At 47.5% G+C, this 17,104-nt stretch overlaps 1 protein-coding gene across 2 annotated transcripts in view; it reads left to right on the top strand.

The window, feature by feature from the left end:
• The window catches only part of RASIP1 (Ras interacting protein 1), a 354,699-nt gene that overhangs the window by 150,193 nt on the left and 187,402 nt on the right, over positions 1-17,104 (top strand). The window lies entirely within an intron of this gene.

Genomic DNA, 17,104 nt, shown 5'->3' with positions numbered 1-17,104 from the left:
CCATGTTCCCAGAATATAGCAGATATGATGTCAGTAGAGTGTTAACCCCATGTCTGCTAGAGAATATTGTAAATATATAATATTTAACAGTAAACTCAGGCCTTCCGTGACCTGATGGCAAGTGTGGCATCTCACAATGTGGTCCCTAGACATCACTACTTCTCCCGGTGTGCCGTCCTTGCACCAGCACATGTCACGCAACATCCGGCGGGCCCTAAGTTCTGCGATTTGTACAAAGGTCCACTTGACCACCGCTGCATGCGGACAAGGATGCTACATTTCACTGACGGCACACTGGGTGAATGTAGTTGAGGCAGGGACTGGGTCACAATCTGGGGCGGTCTACCTCATTTCAAACGCATTGCCAAAATCCTGGAGACAACTACTACTGGATTTTTGCAATCCTCGACCCCCGGTATAAAAATTATGTTTGTAATTTTATTCCAGTAGAGGGGAGGGACAGTCGCATGAGTGATTGCCACAAGCAACTGGTGCAGAATATGATGGACATGTTTCCATCAACTGTCATTGGCGGCACACAGGAGAGTTCCTCCAACAGGCGACAAACTGTCATCCGGTCCACACCCGGCAGGGGCACACTCTCCAAGGTCTGGGACATGTTAATGGCACCCCGTGGCCAAAGTACCACCACTGAGGGGCCTAGTGTCACCAGGAGGGATAAGTATAGGTGCATGTTGCGGGAGTACCTGGCCGACACCAACCCTGTTCTCTCCGATCCCTCTGCGGCCTATACTTATTGGGTCTCCAAGTTAGATTTGTGGCTGGAACTTGCGCTGTACGCATTGAAGGTCCTTTCCTGCCCTGTCACCAGCGTGCTTTTGGAAAGGGTCTTCAGCGCTGCCGGTAGCATAATTATGGATAAGCACAGCCGGCTGTCAGCTAACAGTGCTGACCGGCTGGCGCTCATAAAAATGAACAGCCACTGGATAGACCCATCATTTTCATGTCCACCGGTGTCAAGCACCCCGACATGAAGTTGCATGTGTGTGCTCACCCTCTACAATTCCTCCTCCTCCTCATACTCCTCCACCTTCAGCGTTGCACAATTCTTATCCTACTAGGCTCAATCCACCCTGATTCTCCCCAAATCTGCTGGTTAGAGTCTCAATCCACCCTGATTCACCCCCAACTCTGTGGGTAGAGTCTCAATCCACCCTGATTCCCCCCAACTCTGCTAGTTAGAGTCTCAATGCGCCCTGATTCCCCCATACTCTGCTGGTTAGAGTGTCAATCCACCCTGATTCCCCCCAACTCTGCTGGTTAGAGTCTGAATCCATCCTGATTCCCCCAAACTCTGCTCACTCCAAGGGACAAAAACACTGCTGTTTAAAGGCTCTACTCACCCTAAGGGCCAAAAACTAAATCTCTGCTGTTTAAAGGCTCAACTCACCCAAAGGACCAACAAATCTCTGCTGGTGCAAGGCTGAACTATGTTAAAGGGCTTAAAACTCTGCAGGAAAAAGGCTGAAGTCACCTCAAGGGCCTCGATCTCTGCTGGTAGCTCAGCTTAAGGGCCTCTAACTTGATTTTGAAGGGCTTATGTTAAGGGCCATAAAAGTGAATTTTGGAAGGTCTTACCACATCACACACACACACACACACACACACACACACACACCCACAATGACAGTTCAGGGTGGGTACTGTAGGATTTCCCATTGCCCATTCCATCTGTGATTGTCATGGGCAACGTGATTTAAAGGAGTGCTTGTTAATGTTTGTTTTTAAATTTGGTCTTGTGTCCATCCATTTGGGGAAGAAAGAAGGTTTCCAGGTATTTTCCCACTTTGATAGAGGGTTTTTTCAGTGTGGAAAGTGTGTAGTTGATAGGCTGTGATGTTGGGGTAAAACAGTGACTTGGGCATGTTAGATGCCCCCAGGCATGCTTCCCCTGCTGTCCCAGTTGCATTGCAGAGGTGTTGGCATCATTTACTGAGGTGTCATAGTGGACTTGGTGACCCTCCTGAGTCGAATGGTGGGATCCCCTGAAACGAAGCATTTTCCCCCATAGACTATAATGGGGTTCGATATTCGATCGAATAGTGGAATATTGAGCTGCTATTCGAAACGAATAACGAATATTGAATATTTTACTGTTCGCTCAGCTCTACTGCTTAACAGTTTTTGGAGTGTGTATCTCTGCTGACATAAGTTGGGCACACCATATCAGGCACTGAAAAGCAAATCTCTGGAAAAATTTCATTTTTAACTTCTCATTATTAGAGATGAGCAAGTAGTATTCGATCGAATACCTCGCTCCCATAGGAATGAGTGTAAGCGACCGAACACCGAGGGGTTAAGCGCATCGAATATTCACTGCACTTAATCATTTGGTGTTCAGTCACTTACACGCATTCCTATGGGATCAAATACAATAGAAACCCCTCAAAAGTGACCCCATTTTAGAAACTATACCCATCAAGGAATGAATCAAGGGGTATTATCATTTTGAGCCTGAAATGCTTCCCAAAAATTAATGTACAAAATGAAAATTGAAATTTTGAAAGAAATATGCCATTATGGTGCCCAATATGTTGCACCTACTTTGTGTTGTCAGAGATGTGCACTCCTAAAACTATTAAGTGGGCCATCCCGAGGGTCAAAAAATTATATATGTAGGTGTAAACTTGCTGCTTTTTTGCTATTGGGGTACAGAGTTAGGGTGCATTCACACGATGTAACGTGGAGCGAAATCTGGCATGTATACACGTGCCGGCAGATGACGCACTCAAAATGCCCCCATTCATTTCAGTGGGAGTTAGGAGCGTATACGCTGCGTTATTTTGCGCCTTTGATTTTGCGGCTGACGCAGGACAGAGGTTGAGTCAACTTTAATACATTTCAACTGGCTGCAAATGTGATTTAGTTATTGCCACCACCTGTTAGGTGCCTCAGGTAAGTAACAGGTGCTGTTAATTACACAAATTAGAGAAGCATCACATGATTTTTCAAACACTGCCAATACTTTTGTCCACCCCCTTTTTTATGTTTGCTGTGGAATTATATCCAATTTGGCTTTTTGACAATTCTTTTTGTGGTTTTCCATTGAAGACAAATTAAATGAAGATAATAATACCAAAGAATTTGTGATTGCAATCATTTTCTGGAAGAGTATTATCTGACAGAATTTCAGGGGTGCCAATACTTTTGGCCAACACTGTATGGTGTATTTCCGTGTTCAAGAGAAATTGTGTAACAAACTGTGATGTGTTTTTAATTCTTTAACTACTTTCAGTAATTAAAAATATGGTGGGGGTGTGGCTTGCGCATGGAGCTGGACAGCCGCATGTAGTTAGAGCTCCGTCCTGAGCCGACTATTAATCCTGCTTTCATCCTGCATATCTGGCTTTCTGGACCTCCTAACCAGCGCCCCTTACCTCCTGCTCCGTTCCTTCCACCTGGTGACCTCCGAGGCGGCGATTCTGTGGTGGGGAACGCCTGTAGGGATTTCAGCCTACTCCCTCGTTGTCAGGCCGTCGGCCATCTTCCTCACTTCTGGTGCGGTGGCATGGTGGGGCCTTGCGGCCGCTTCCCAGAGCTTGCCACGCTGTGTCTCCCTACCTCCCGGCTACCTGCTACTGCAGCTTCGGTCCTCCTGAGACAAGTCCCGACGCTCCAGTGACCCTCGGGTTGTGATTTGCCTGTCCTCCTGCAGACGCTGGCTTGCGTGAGTAGCTCCGGCTGGGGGCCATATTATCTGCACTTCCTGTCTCTGCACGTGCTGCTGCCCTCCTCTACTAGTGTGCCTGGTCTCTTCTGCCTTCCTCGGCCTGCCTGATTTGGGACTTTCAATCATCTTTCAATCAGCTTTCCTGGTCAACCTGCTGGGGCCTGTGACCTGTGCCTGTCTGTGCAGCTTGCTGCTCATCTGTGTCCCTGCCTGCAGTACAGTGGTGTCTCATCTGCCTTCAGCCTGACTGCCTCCTCTTTACCTGTGGATTTAGTTTGTACCCCTGTTGTTCCTCCTGGCGGACCTCTGTTTTTTCCCGTATTGACTGTTTGGCCAGTTTGCATTGTTTCTTCAGACTGTTCTTTCTATATATATACATGTATATACACCTGCTACGAGCTTCATCCTGTGCTATTTGTTTATATTACTGAGCTTGGCGTGACTTGTTCCTCTTGGATTGGTCCTGTGTACCCGCCACCATACCTACCTCCGCAGCGCGCAAGAAGGATGGCAGCAAGCCCTCCCAGATGAATCGCCCGCAGTCTACTTCTGCTTCTGAACGCTTACGAGGGTTTGCTAGATTCGTCATCCCACCAGCCCCTGCTTCACCTTCAGCCTCTCCTCCTGGCCCTTCCATGGTGGACGCCGAGCCCACCCTGGCGCAAGTGACTGCTCAACTTCTGGAGGCGATCCAGGCCGGCACCACTTCTCTGACTGGCAAAATCGAGGAGGTTAAAATTGACCTAGGTCTCCTTCGCAAAGACTTTCAAACTTTACGGGGCAGAGTCAGTGAGGTGGAGGACCGTGTTTCCCAGGCTGAGGATTCCATTCAGCCCCACTCTGCTAAAATACAGGAATTAGAGCGGGCGGCGAGCCTCTGGACACAGAGAGACCTTCGTATCCTGGGTCTTCCGGAGCGGGCGGAGGGTGCTGACCCCCGTTCCTTTGTTGAAAAGTGGTTGCGTGATACCCTTCTGGATGCACCCCCACTCCTCTGCTAGCTTGCTTGATCAACAGTACCGACCGAGATGCTACTCTGCGGGCTGCAAGCCAGGCTGGCGATATTAAGTTCAATGGAGCCACGTTGGCAATCTTCCCTGATTTTTCGGCTGCCCTCCAGAAGACCCGGGCATCCTACATGGCAGTTAAGAGACGGCTACGGGAAAAGGCTATACAATACTTCATGGTGTGCCCGGCCAGGCTTCGTGTCATTCACGGTGACCGTTCTATGTTTTTACTTCTTCTAAGGATGCTGAGGACTGGCTATCCCTTCTGCCTGGATCCCTGTGGCGTTGACCCTGCTTCCTGGTGGTGAGAGGTCCTGCTGGACCGTCCATATTTGAAACAAACTTTTTTTTTTTTTGCCATGTCTGTTATGTACCCTTCGGATTTTATTCCCCAGGTGGACATTATGATGTTTTTCTTGGCCCAGGTGCCTTATATGCTTGAACTGTTATGGTTTTGTACTTTTGGCTCCACAACGTGTCTGCATTTAGCTTTACTGTGCTATTTTCCTTGAGAGAGCACCCAGGACTCCATCGGTATTGGGTATGCTTTCTCCCCCGTTGTTGTAGCTGCAATACTGATATGTCCAGTATTCCAAGACTGTTTGTACAATTTTTTGCACCTCTTGTGGGTGTATTGTTATGTTATACTTCTGTTTTTGTTTGGTTTCTGATCTGCCGAACGCTATCTTGTCCCGATGCCCTGATGTTTTCGACCTGTACTTATTGGTCTGTAGACTGTTATGGCGTCACTTAATGTCCTTTCCTGGAATGTAAGGAGTATGGGCAGTCTGCATAAATGCTGCACTATTTTCTCCCAGCTTCGACGGATCAACCCCCATATTGTGTGTCTCCAGGAGACCCACTTGGTGTCTGAAAATGTTAAATGGCTACAGAAATCTTGGGTTCAATGGGCCGCTCACTCCATGCACACTACTTTCTCTAGGGAGGTGTCTGTTTTAGTACATCGTAGCCTTAAATGGGAGCTGGGTGTGGTTGAGAGGGATCCTGAGGGACGGTATGTGTGTGTTCAGGCATGGATTGACTCGACCCTACATGTAATCCTGGGTGTCTATTTTCCCCCTGCATCTGACCTTTCTGTGCTCCAAACAGTGGCCCAGTTTGTTTCCAAATTCCCTGGAGCAGTAGTGCTTTGTCTGGGAGACTTTAATAAAGTCATGAATAATGCTCTGGACCGGCTTCATACTGGTCCAGATCCTCCACCCTCCTCTCGTCCCACTCCCATGGGTTGGTACAGGAATTGGGTTGACATGCTCTGTCCCGTATAGATTATGCCTTTGGGAATGTGAACGCATGTTCCGTCTTACACTCGGTATCCTATTTACCCAGGGCAGTCTCAGATCACTCTCCATTGCTAGTCATGCTAAATTATGGTGACACTATTAGGACGCACCATAGCTGTCGCATACACCCCTTCTGGCTTAAATTGTTTTTGCCTAGTGACAGGATACCCGACCAATTACAAGTTTTTCTGGAGATTAACTCCCTTTAACATCCCTTTTGTAGGAGACTACTAAGCCATTCCTTAGAGGCTGTATTAAATCTTCCATTTCCTGTATTAAGAGGGAATCTTCACACTTGGAGACTACTTTAGCTACTCAGTGTGCGTACCTTGAGGCGGCCTATGTTGACAATCCGACTGATGAGTCTAGGTCCCAATGGCTGCATGCAGGTAGGCAGTATTTACATGCTCTACATGACAAAGCTCGTAGGTCCCTGTTTTTTAATAAGCAGAGATTTTATGAACTGGGCAATCAAGCGAGCGGCTTGTTAGCCCATCTGGTGCATCAGAATACAGCTTCCCCTGCCATTCTTCGTGTGCGCTCGGTCGAGACATCCGTGACAGATTTCACCAATATTACAGTGGGCTGTATTGCTCTAAACTCAGGATTAGTGCTCAGGAGATGTCTACCTATCTTGACCCCATCCCTTTTCCCACCTTGTCTGCCGAGCAGCGCGATTTTTTGGACTCCCCCTTTACCTTGGAGGAGTTAACAGAGGTGCTGTCGGATATGCCAAATCTCCGGGCCTGGATGGCATTCTGGTGGAGGTGTACGCCCAATATAAAGATAAGCTTCTCCCTGTGCTGCTGGAATGTTATAAGTCGGCCTTTGTGGACCATGGTCTCCCGGCGTCCTTCTATGAAGCGACTATTATATTACTTCTTAAGCCCGACAAGGACCCGCTGGACTGTGGCTCATACAGACCTATTAGTTTGTTGAATGTTGACTATAAATTACTGGCCAAAATGTTGGCTAACCGACTCAACTCGGTGATCCTAGATTTGGTCCATCTGGACCAGGCAGGTTTTATGCCAGGTAAGTCCAAGTCTGACAATTTGCGATGCATCCAGGTGGTGACCCAGATTGGCTTGGTCTCTTCTGAGGATTGGGCGATAGCTTCCCTTGATGCAACCAAGGCCTTTGATTCAGTCGAATGGCCTTTTCTTTTGCAATCTCTTCGTAGATATGGGTTTGGGGATGGCTTCACTTTTTGTATCATTCCCCCAGAGCAGCGTTATCTATCAATGGTTCACTGTCTCCATATTTCTCCTTAGGTAGGGGCACGCGGCAGGGCTGTCCACTGTCACCGCTGCTGTTTGCCTTAGCTATAGAGCCCCTAGCCATTATCCTTAGACAGGACTCTATTTACCGGGGAATATTCATTGGCCCCCGAAGAGGAGAGATTCGCGCTCTATGCCGACGACCTCCTCCTTTTCTTGTCTAATCCTTCTGTATCCTTGCCCCGCGCCATGGTGCTCATAGATGAATTTGGCAGCGACTCCGATTTACGAACTAGTTGGGCCAAATCTTCTTACACGCATATTGGACGTGCTTCAGCAGCGGCGGGGGGTGGAATGCTATGTGGGCTGCCGGTAGTTTCTTCCTGCAAGTATCTGGGCATAGTACTTTCCAGTGACCATGGGAGGTTCCTAGACCTGAATGTATTCCTGCTTATATCACACTTTAGAGTTAAGTTCTATGCTGCTCTGCCCCTGTCTGTAGCGGGTTGGATTAATTTGATTAAGATGATTGTCTTACCCAAATGCTTATATATTGAGTCACTCAGCTGTGCCCGTACCTCTCTGATTTTTCAAACACCTGGATTCTCTGATGACCTCTTTTGTGTGGGGCCACTCCAGACCCAAACTGAGATTGTCTGCCCTCTGTTTTGAGCCCCACCATGTTCACATACAGCAGATTATGACCAAATATGGGGCATTTATGTGTTCAGGAGAAATTGTTTAATGAATAGAGATGTGCGAACGCCATTCGATCGAATAGGTATTCGATTGAATATCAGGCCGTTCAAGGTATTCGATTCCAATCAAATACCACGCGGCAAATGCAGTAAAAATTTGTATACCCTCCCACCTATCCTGGCGCATTTTTTGCACCAATAACTGTGCAGGGGAGGTGGGACAGGAACTAGGACAACGGAGGCATTGAAAAAAAATTGAAAAAACCCATTGGCTGCAGAAAACATGCGAACTCCGATTTAAAAGAATACCGGCCGCCATCTTCGTTTCATTTTCCGGCTTTGAGACATAGGGACAGACGTGCTGCTGAGGGCTAGATAGGGATTAGCTTCAGCTAGGAAGGGAAAAACGGAAGAAAAACAACAGCTCTTTTCAGAGCTATACTGAAGGGAGAGGAGTCGAGCTTTCCACGGGGTGTCCCCCCAAAACAGGGATACAGAGCAATTCAGTCCATCTATATACGCTCAACCCAGCTTTGCAGGCGGTGTCCCCCCAAAACAGGGACACAGAGCAATTCAGTCCAGCTATACACGCTCAATCCAGCTTTCCTCGGGGTGTCCCCCCAAACACCTAACAGGGATACAGAGCAATTCAGTCCAGCTAGATACGCTCAACCCAGCTTTCCACAATGTGTCCCCCCAAACACCTAACGGGATTACAGAGCAATTCGGTCTGGCTAGATACACTCAACCCAGCTTTCCACAATGTGTCCCCCAAAATACCTAACGGGGATACAGAGCAATTCAGTCCGGCTAGATACGCTCAACCCAGCTTTGCAGGTGGTGTCCCCCCAAAACAGGGATACAGAGCAATTCAGTCCAGCTATACACACTCAACCCAGCTTTGCAGGCGGTGTCCCCCCAAACATCTAACAGGGATATAGAGCAATTAAGTTCAGCTCTATACGCTCAACCCAGATTTGCAGGCGGTGTCCCCTCAAACACCTAACAGGGATACAGAGCAATTCAGTCCAGTTCTATACGCTCAACCCAGCTTTGCAGGCGGTGTCCACCCAAACATCTAGCAGGGATACAGAGCAATTCAGTTCAGTTCTATACGCTCAACCCAGCTTTGCAGGCAGTGTCCCCCCAAAACAGGGATACAGAGCAATTCAGTCCAACTATACACGCTCAAATCAGCTTTGCAGGCGGTGTCCCCCCAAACATCTAACAGGGATACAGAGCAATTCAGTCCAGTTCTATAAGCTCAACCCAGCTTTGCAGGCGGTGTCCTCAAAACATAAAGAAATCGGATAGGTGAGTATCTATTAAGGGACGCTTAAAAATATGAAATCTTTATTAGGTCATTAAAGATAAAATTGTAACAACTCCTAAAAACAGACTAAGGGCTCATTCACACTACGTATACGGCAGCTTATTCTGAACGTAAAACACGTTCAGAATAAGCGGCGTATAAAGCAGTTCCATTCATTTCTATGGGAGCCGGCATACGAGCGCTCCCCATAGAAATGAATGGGCTGCTTCTTTCACTACAAGCAGTCCCATTGAAGTGAATGGGAAGCGCTGCGTGTACGGCTCATGCCGAGCCGTACACGCAGCACTTCCCATTCACCTCAATGAAACTGCTCGTAGTGAAAGAAGCAGCCCATTCATTTCTATGGGGAGCGCTCGTATGCCGGCTCCCATAGAAATGAATGGAACTGCTTTATACGCCGCTTATTCTGAACGTGTTTTACGTTCAGAATGAGCTGGCATTTACTCCGTGTGAATGAGCCCTAAGATAGTCTAGAATCCAATGCTGAGAAATAATGAACTAGCTTCTCTAGCAGCAATCTCAGGGATAGAGGGTATATGTCATATTCTAATCCCTCCCTACCCCAATTATTATATTGGCCAAAACCAGAAAGAAGATGCCTATCAGAAACATATGATGCAGGGACGGAACACCAAGAGTTAATAATATGTGGATAGTATTCTCCCTAATATATATATAATGCTACTGATCACACCTGTATATTAATGGTCTGGATGAAACACACTAGACCAACCAACAAACTATTGGCCAATTGCCTAATCAAGGGATATTTGCCTACAGTTAAGGAATATTTTCCTATACTTTTTCTGCCTGACACATTTCAATATTCTGAGCTAGTATTTCAAACCCTCCCGCTCCCCCCGCGGCACTGATGTATGGCTGTATGGGGCGGCGAGAGGTCCGGCTTTTTAAACCACACCATCCGCCCACTACACTTGCTGTGCAGCCAATTCACAGCTGATTCATTACGGTCCCCACGGCCAGGCGAAACAGTGTATCCAGCGTGCATGGCCCCGCCTAGCCAATCACAGGCAGAGAATCACGGAACCTCCGTGCAGCCCCACCCTACAAAAACAATGATGTCCATGCGGTATAGCCTAACGCTGGCAGCCTATCACAATGCGTGGGCTTGTCAAAAACCACCAATCACAGCCCATACATCGGAAAAAAAACAAAGGATGAAAACAAACATCCATCAGGTAAGTAAGAATGCCGCTACAGGCACAAAATAGACTCAATAAGTAAGGCACCATGATTATCATGGACTATATTGGGAGGCATACACACAAGGAAAATCCTGGACAGAAATTAAATCAACATCGATTGACAGAACCAACAGGTACCAGTATCACTACTGTAAAATATCCCAAATGTGGTGCATAGGGAAAAAGGTAACAACACCTCCTACACCACAGCAGGATAACAGCAGAGCTCATGCATCAAAAATAGTGGCTCTGGTTTTGGCCAATATAATAATTGGGGTAGGAAGGGATTAGAATATGACATATACCCTCTATCCCTGAGATTGCTGCTAGAGAAGCTAGTTCATTATTTCTCAGCATTGGATTCTAGACTATCTTAGTCTGTTTTTAGGAGTTGTTACAATTTTATCTTTAATTACCTAATAAAGATTTCATATTTTTAAGCGTCCCTTGATAGATACTCACAAATCCTTTTTCTTTTTGTTTTGTTATTGGGCACTTTCACTGGTTATCAATATTATTTTGTTTTTGTCCCCCAAACATCTAACAAAGCAATTCAGTCCAGCTCTATACGCTCATCCCAGCTTTGCAGGCGGTGTCCCCCCAAAACAGGGATACAGAGCAATTCAGTCCAGCTATACATGCTCAACCCAGCTTTCCAGGCAGTATTCCCCCAAACACCTAACAGGGATACGGAGCAATTAGGTCCGGCTATGTACGCTCAATCCAGATATCCCTGGTGTGTACCCCCAAAACCTAAGTGGGATACACAGAAATTCAGTCAGGCTATGTACGCTCAATCCAGATATCCATGGTGTGTACCCCCAAAACCTAAGTGGGATACACAGAAATACAGTCAGGCTATGTACGCTCAATCCAGATATCCATGGTGTGTACCCCCAAAACCTAAATGGGATACACAGAAATACAGTCAGGCTATGTATGCTCAATACAGATATCCACGGTGTGTACCCCCAAAACCTAAATGGGATACACAGAAATACAGTCAGGCTATGTACGCTCAATCCAATTTTTAAGGGTCTACCCCCCCCAAAGCTAAGTGGGATACACAGCCATTCAGTCAGTCTAGATACGCAACATCCAGCTTTCCCATGCTGTACCCCCCAAATCTAAGTGGGAGACTGCCATTCATTCAGTCCATGTATGATCAAACCTATTTTTAATGCTGTACCCACCAAAGCTAAGTGAGAGACAGCCGTTCATTCAGTCCATGTATGGTAAAAGCTGTTTTTAATGCTGTACCCCCCAAAGATAAGTGGGAGACAGCCATTCATTCAGTCCATGTATGGTCAACCCTGTTTTTAATGCTGTAGCCCCCAAAGATAAGTGGGAGACAGCCATTCATTCAGTCCATGTATGGTCAAACCTGTTTTAATGCTGTACCCCCCCCCCCCAAAGCTAAGCGGTATACACAGCAATTCAGTCAATCTATATACGCAACAGCCAGCTTTCCTCAGATGAACCCCCCAAAGCTAAGTGGGAAACACAGCAATTCAATCAGGCTATATCAGCTTAATCCAATTTTTAAGGGTCTACCCCCCAAAAGCTAAGTGTGATACACAGCAATTCAGTCACGCTATATAAGATCATATGAGTTTTTTTAATGCTGTACCCCTCAAAACCTACCTGGTATACACAGCAATTAAGTCAAGCTATATAAGCTCAATCCAATTTTTAAATGCTGTACCCCCAAAATCCTACCTGGGATACACAGCAATTCAGGCAAGCTATATAAGCTCAATCCAGTATTGTTTGTTCTCCATGATGTGAGCTATGCCTTTGTCTCCTGAAAAGCAACCCAACATGAAATCAGCCATGTGTGCCAGTGTATTACTTGGCATGACTGTAAGGGTGCATTCACAAGATGTAACGTGCCGTGTGATCTGGCACGTATATGGCGTGTGAGAGTTTGCGCGCTGTAAAAGCTCCCATTGATTTCAATGGGAATTAGAATCATATACGCCGCGTTATTTTGCAGCCGTGATTTTGCGGCGTGATTTTGAGCTTCAGCATGACCTGCTGACGTCATCACACCCCAGTGCTGAAGCACTTACAGGTCGTAGGTGTGGTCGAGGTTGCAGCGCGGGAGTAGGCTTTCAGAGAGGCTTTCCCCAAAGTGTCTGAGACAAATGTGTAGGTGTCCAGACTGGTGGTCTGGACTGCAGCACCAGCACTGTAAACAGTGGAAGAGGCAGTGTCAGCAATGCCGGGCGACGATTGTCCTGCATTTGCTCTCTCCCACTGAGTCCAGGGCTTGTCTTCCAAATGACAGCGCACGCAAGAGGTGGTAAGGTTGCTCTTTTCAGAGCCCCTACTCAGTTTAGACTTGTTAAGTGTGCAAACCGTACTAAATTTGTCATGTAACTGACATGAAAATGATGGGTCTATACATTGGCTGTTCATTTTGATGAAAGTCAGCCGGTCAGCAATGTCAGCTGACAGCCAGCTGTGCTTATCCGTGATAATGCCACCGCCTGCATTGAAGACCCTTTCCGATAGCACGCTGGTGGCAGGGCAGACCTCAAGGCGTATAGCGCAAGTTCCAGCCACAAATCTAACTTGTAGACCCACTAAGTGTAGGGCGCAGAGGGATCGGAGAGGACAGGGCTGTACTCCAGGTACTCCCACAACATGCGCCTATACTTGTCCCGCCTGGTGACACTAGGCCCCTCAGTGGCGGTGGTTTGGTCAGGGGATGCCGCTAGCCTCTTGTGTGACAATGAGATCATCTGCCACTTCGTCATCCTCCTCTTCCTCCATCAATATACGCTGTGAAGCAGATAGGAGTTTGCACTGACTATCCTGCTGGAATGGTTCTGCTCCTATGCCCGACTCCTCAGTGTACAATGCGTTATACCTGATGGGGATGAGGAATTCTCGCATCACACACAGGAGTGGGATTGTTACACTCATGAGTGCATCATCACAGCTGAACCTGAAGACACGAAGAGATCTCGCATAAGTCTGCCAACATGGGTGAGCTTTGCGCGAGTGGCTAGTACACGGAAAATCTTTGGCCTTGCTGCCTCTGGACATGCCTCTGCCTCTAGCCACCTTTTCTACTTCTGCGCTTGCATCCACATCTACAATTCTTTCCCCCCTAGACATTACCCCTGTCCATGCCTCTGCCTATAGCCACATTTTTTCGTGCTTAGTTTGTCTCCACATCTACACTGATTTCCCCCTTAGACATCACCCCTGCCCACGTCGGGTTGGTGGCCTCCTTGTCCACCAACTCCTCTTCCAATTGTTCACTCTCCCCTTACTGCAAACCGCACATAACCACAGCTTTCCCTGATGGCAACTGTGTATCGTCATCATCACCGAGACCCAGAAACAATGGTTGCGGGTCCACAACCATAAAATTTGCAGGAAATGGTGGATACTCCAGTATTTGGGCACCAGGACACACAAAGTAGTCTGGTAGCTCATGCAATTCAGGAAGAGGTTCAACAGAGGGAGAAACAGTAAAAGAACCCGAAAATAGATCCTGGGAGGGGGCAAGGGTGGGATGACTCTGTTGGGAAGATTTGGCATGTTGGGAGGAAGGAGGGGCAGACTCTTGGGTATGAACATGACTGCTGGTAGTTACTGACTGGCTTTTGGAAAAGCAGCTGGAAGCATTATCTGCTAGCCATTGTAACACCTGTTCCTGGTGCTCGGGTCTGGTCTGCGCTGTATCCTGCACCCTGCTTAACGCAGCTGTCATATCAGGAATTTTGATGAGCGCATGCTAATGTTTCTTTCAGTTTAAAGTTATGTTTCTGTCCATATTAATGTAGAGGAAAGAAGTTTCAAATTATTTATCCACTTTCATAGAGGTCCTAGTGAGTTTGTAAAGTGTCCAGTGGAAAGGATGGGATAGGATTTCACATAAGTCTGCCACACATGGGCACTCATGGTGCAGAAACTGAGGGGGCTGACTTTGATGAACCCTTGGGTTTTGGAGATGGAACTCCATTAAAGGTCTCTGCTGCTCACACACCCTGCTCAACATATGGTATCTAGGGTTTAAGCGTGTGGTGACCTCGCACAACAGCCTGTGCTTCAGGCAGATGTAGGCGTTGCTGGAGTGTATTGAGGCTAGCAGCATCTACTGTAGACTTGCCAAAGTGGGCGCACCAGTAGCTCGAGAACATTGTGGTACATTTTTAAAGACTGTTGCACCACTAAGTTGAAAACGTGGGGCAGACATGGACCATGTTGGAGGCTGGCAAGCTCCAGAGCCGCTACCAGGTTCCAGCTATTATCACACACAAAAAAAATGCCTGGGCGCAGGTGCAGAGGTGAAAACCACATTGCCATCTCATCCAGGATGGCATCCCTCACCTTGGAGGCAGTGTGCTGTCTGTCCCCCAAGCTGATGAGCTTCAGCATGTCCTGCTGATGTCTCCCCATGCCAGTGTTGCAGTGTTTCCAGCTCGTCGCTGGGGTCGATTTAACGGCGGAGGAGGAGGGTTGTGTTTCAGCACTCCTGCCAGGAATATTGGGCGGGGAAACAAGGCAGGCCGCCACAGTTTACAACCCGGTCCCAGCCTTAACTACATTCAGCCAGTGTGCCGTGATTGAGATGTAGCATCCCTGGCCACATGCCCTTGTCCACGCGTCGGTGGTCAAGTGGAACTTTGTGCAAAGCGCAGAACTTAGGGCCAGCCTGATGTTACGGGACACGTGCTGGTGCAAGGCAGGGGTGAACCTTCCCCTTTCGCCGCCCGAGCTAACTGCAGAAAGCCGCCCCCCCTCCGCCGGAGGAGGGGGCGGATCGGGGGCGTGGCCGTGTGGATTGGGGGCGTGGCCGTGTGGATCGGGGGCATGGCCGAGTGAAGGGGCGTTGCTTAGCCCCGTTCGCCGGCAGAGAGTAGGCCCGGAGACTGCCTGCTCTCTGCTTGAGCGTGAGGGGAGGCTGCTGGAGCAGCGCTGCTCCAGCGGCCTCCCCAAACCACCGCTCTGTGATAAGCCAGTCCAGGACAGCTTGTCCTGGACTGGCTTAGGTTAGCAAAAATGCCGCCCTCCCTGAGGCCCTGGCATAGTGCCGCCTGAAGCGCTCGCTTCAGGTCGCCTCATGGGAGGTGCGGCACTGGTGCAAGGTTCAACTAACCCTAAGGGCCAAAAACACTGCTGATGAATTTTGTTCAGTTCCAAAGGACTCTGTGTTTAGATTTGGCTCAGTCATAGCTGCAAAACATGCCTTGGAACACAAGGTTTCTTTTAGTGGCTCCATCTCAGCAGGATGATGATGATAGAAGCTTGGTTAAATCTGGTGTCGGAAGGGAAAGTGGTTTCTGATCTACATCTGAAGTACTGGAGCTTGTTGTTTAGACTATTAACACCTGATCAGAATCCTGTAGAGGTAATGTAGAGTCTGATATTAAAGGACCATTACCAGTAGTAGTGGTTGCTGCCAATTCTCCACCTTTGCGGTCCTCTAAATAAAAGTTACCCCCAGGACTTGATGCCAAAATGTTATCAATTTCACAATCACAATCAAGGTCAATGTCTGGGTCCTCATTCCAATCCACTGCATCAATCCCACACAATGAGAATGATGGTTCTGGAACCACCGTTTTAGGAGCTAACAATTTTAAAGGGGCTAACATTCTGCTGGTGCAAGGCTCAACTCACCCAAAGGGCCTAAAACTCTGCTGGTAAGAGGCTGAAGTCACCTAAAGGCCCTAAATTTCTGCTGGTAGCTCAGCTTATGGGCCACATCACACACACACACATACACACACACACACACACACACACACACATCCACAATTAAAACAAAAAAGAAGAAGGAACAGCACCGAGCCGTATCTAGTGTTGTATTACAGGTGAGAGATTATAAATTGGTAGTACATAAGACTCTCACCTGGAGAAGTTGTGAGAAATTCACAACTACTTACAGTATAGCGCCTAGGAACCAATCACAGGGGGCTCCCTCCCTGGGTGGATAGTAGCAGCAGATATTTCAGTCACCGATGGCGAGAACAATAAATAGAAGGACCAAAAGAGGGATCTGCGCTCCACTCGTCCAATAGATTTCAATCGTTTATTAAAAACCACAAAACAGGTAAGTATGACATAATTGTACAAACTACTAATAAAAATCTCAAAAATCTCAGAGAGCCTTCGTCCTCCTGACGAAGGCTCTCTGCGCCGAAACGCGCGTCGGGGTTGGGTGGTGGGTGCCCGTCCCTGGTGATCTGCTTACAATCTTCTCCATGGGTGAGTGTTTATACTAATCCTTTTGTACTCATAACATGTCTTTTTCCTAACATATGGTGGTTACTGGACCTCTGAGGGCAATGTGTGTGCCGCTCTTTGTATATAGGAAGTAAGACATATCTTAATAGGACCTATAGTCTTTGATATTACAATATCTACTGCTCATCTTTAGGGGTGAACATAAAACACTGGGATTTAGAATTTATATCTAGGTCCTATACGGTTGTCTATGATGGTAACACTCACCTATGTGAATTTCAATACATGATATGAGAGTGTGTATTTTGTACTTTTTTATGTTTTGTGAGGAAAATTAGCAGTATCTACAGGGACCGCTATCAGCTGTGGCATCCCATTACACCCATTTGTGTATGTGTACATTTGTTCTCTTTACATTGTCCTATTTTGTGTACGTGTTAAA

The sequence above is a fragment of the Leptodactylus fuscus genome, chromosome 6, assembly GCF_031893055.1.
Source record: "Leptodactylus fuscus isolate aLepFus1 chromosome 6, aLepFus1.hap2, whole genome shotgun sequence".
NCBI lineage: Eukaryota > Metazoa > Chordata > Amphibia > Anura > Leptodactylidae > Leptodactylus > Leptodactylus fuscus.
This window is presented reverse-complemented; position numbering and strand designations above follow the sequence as displayed.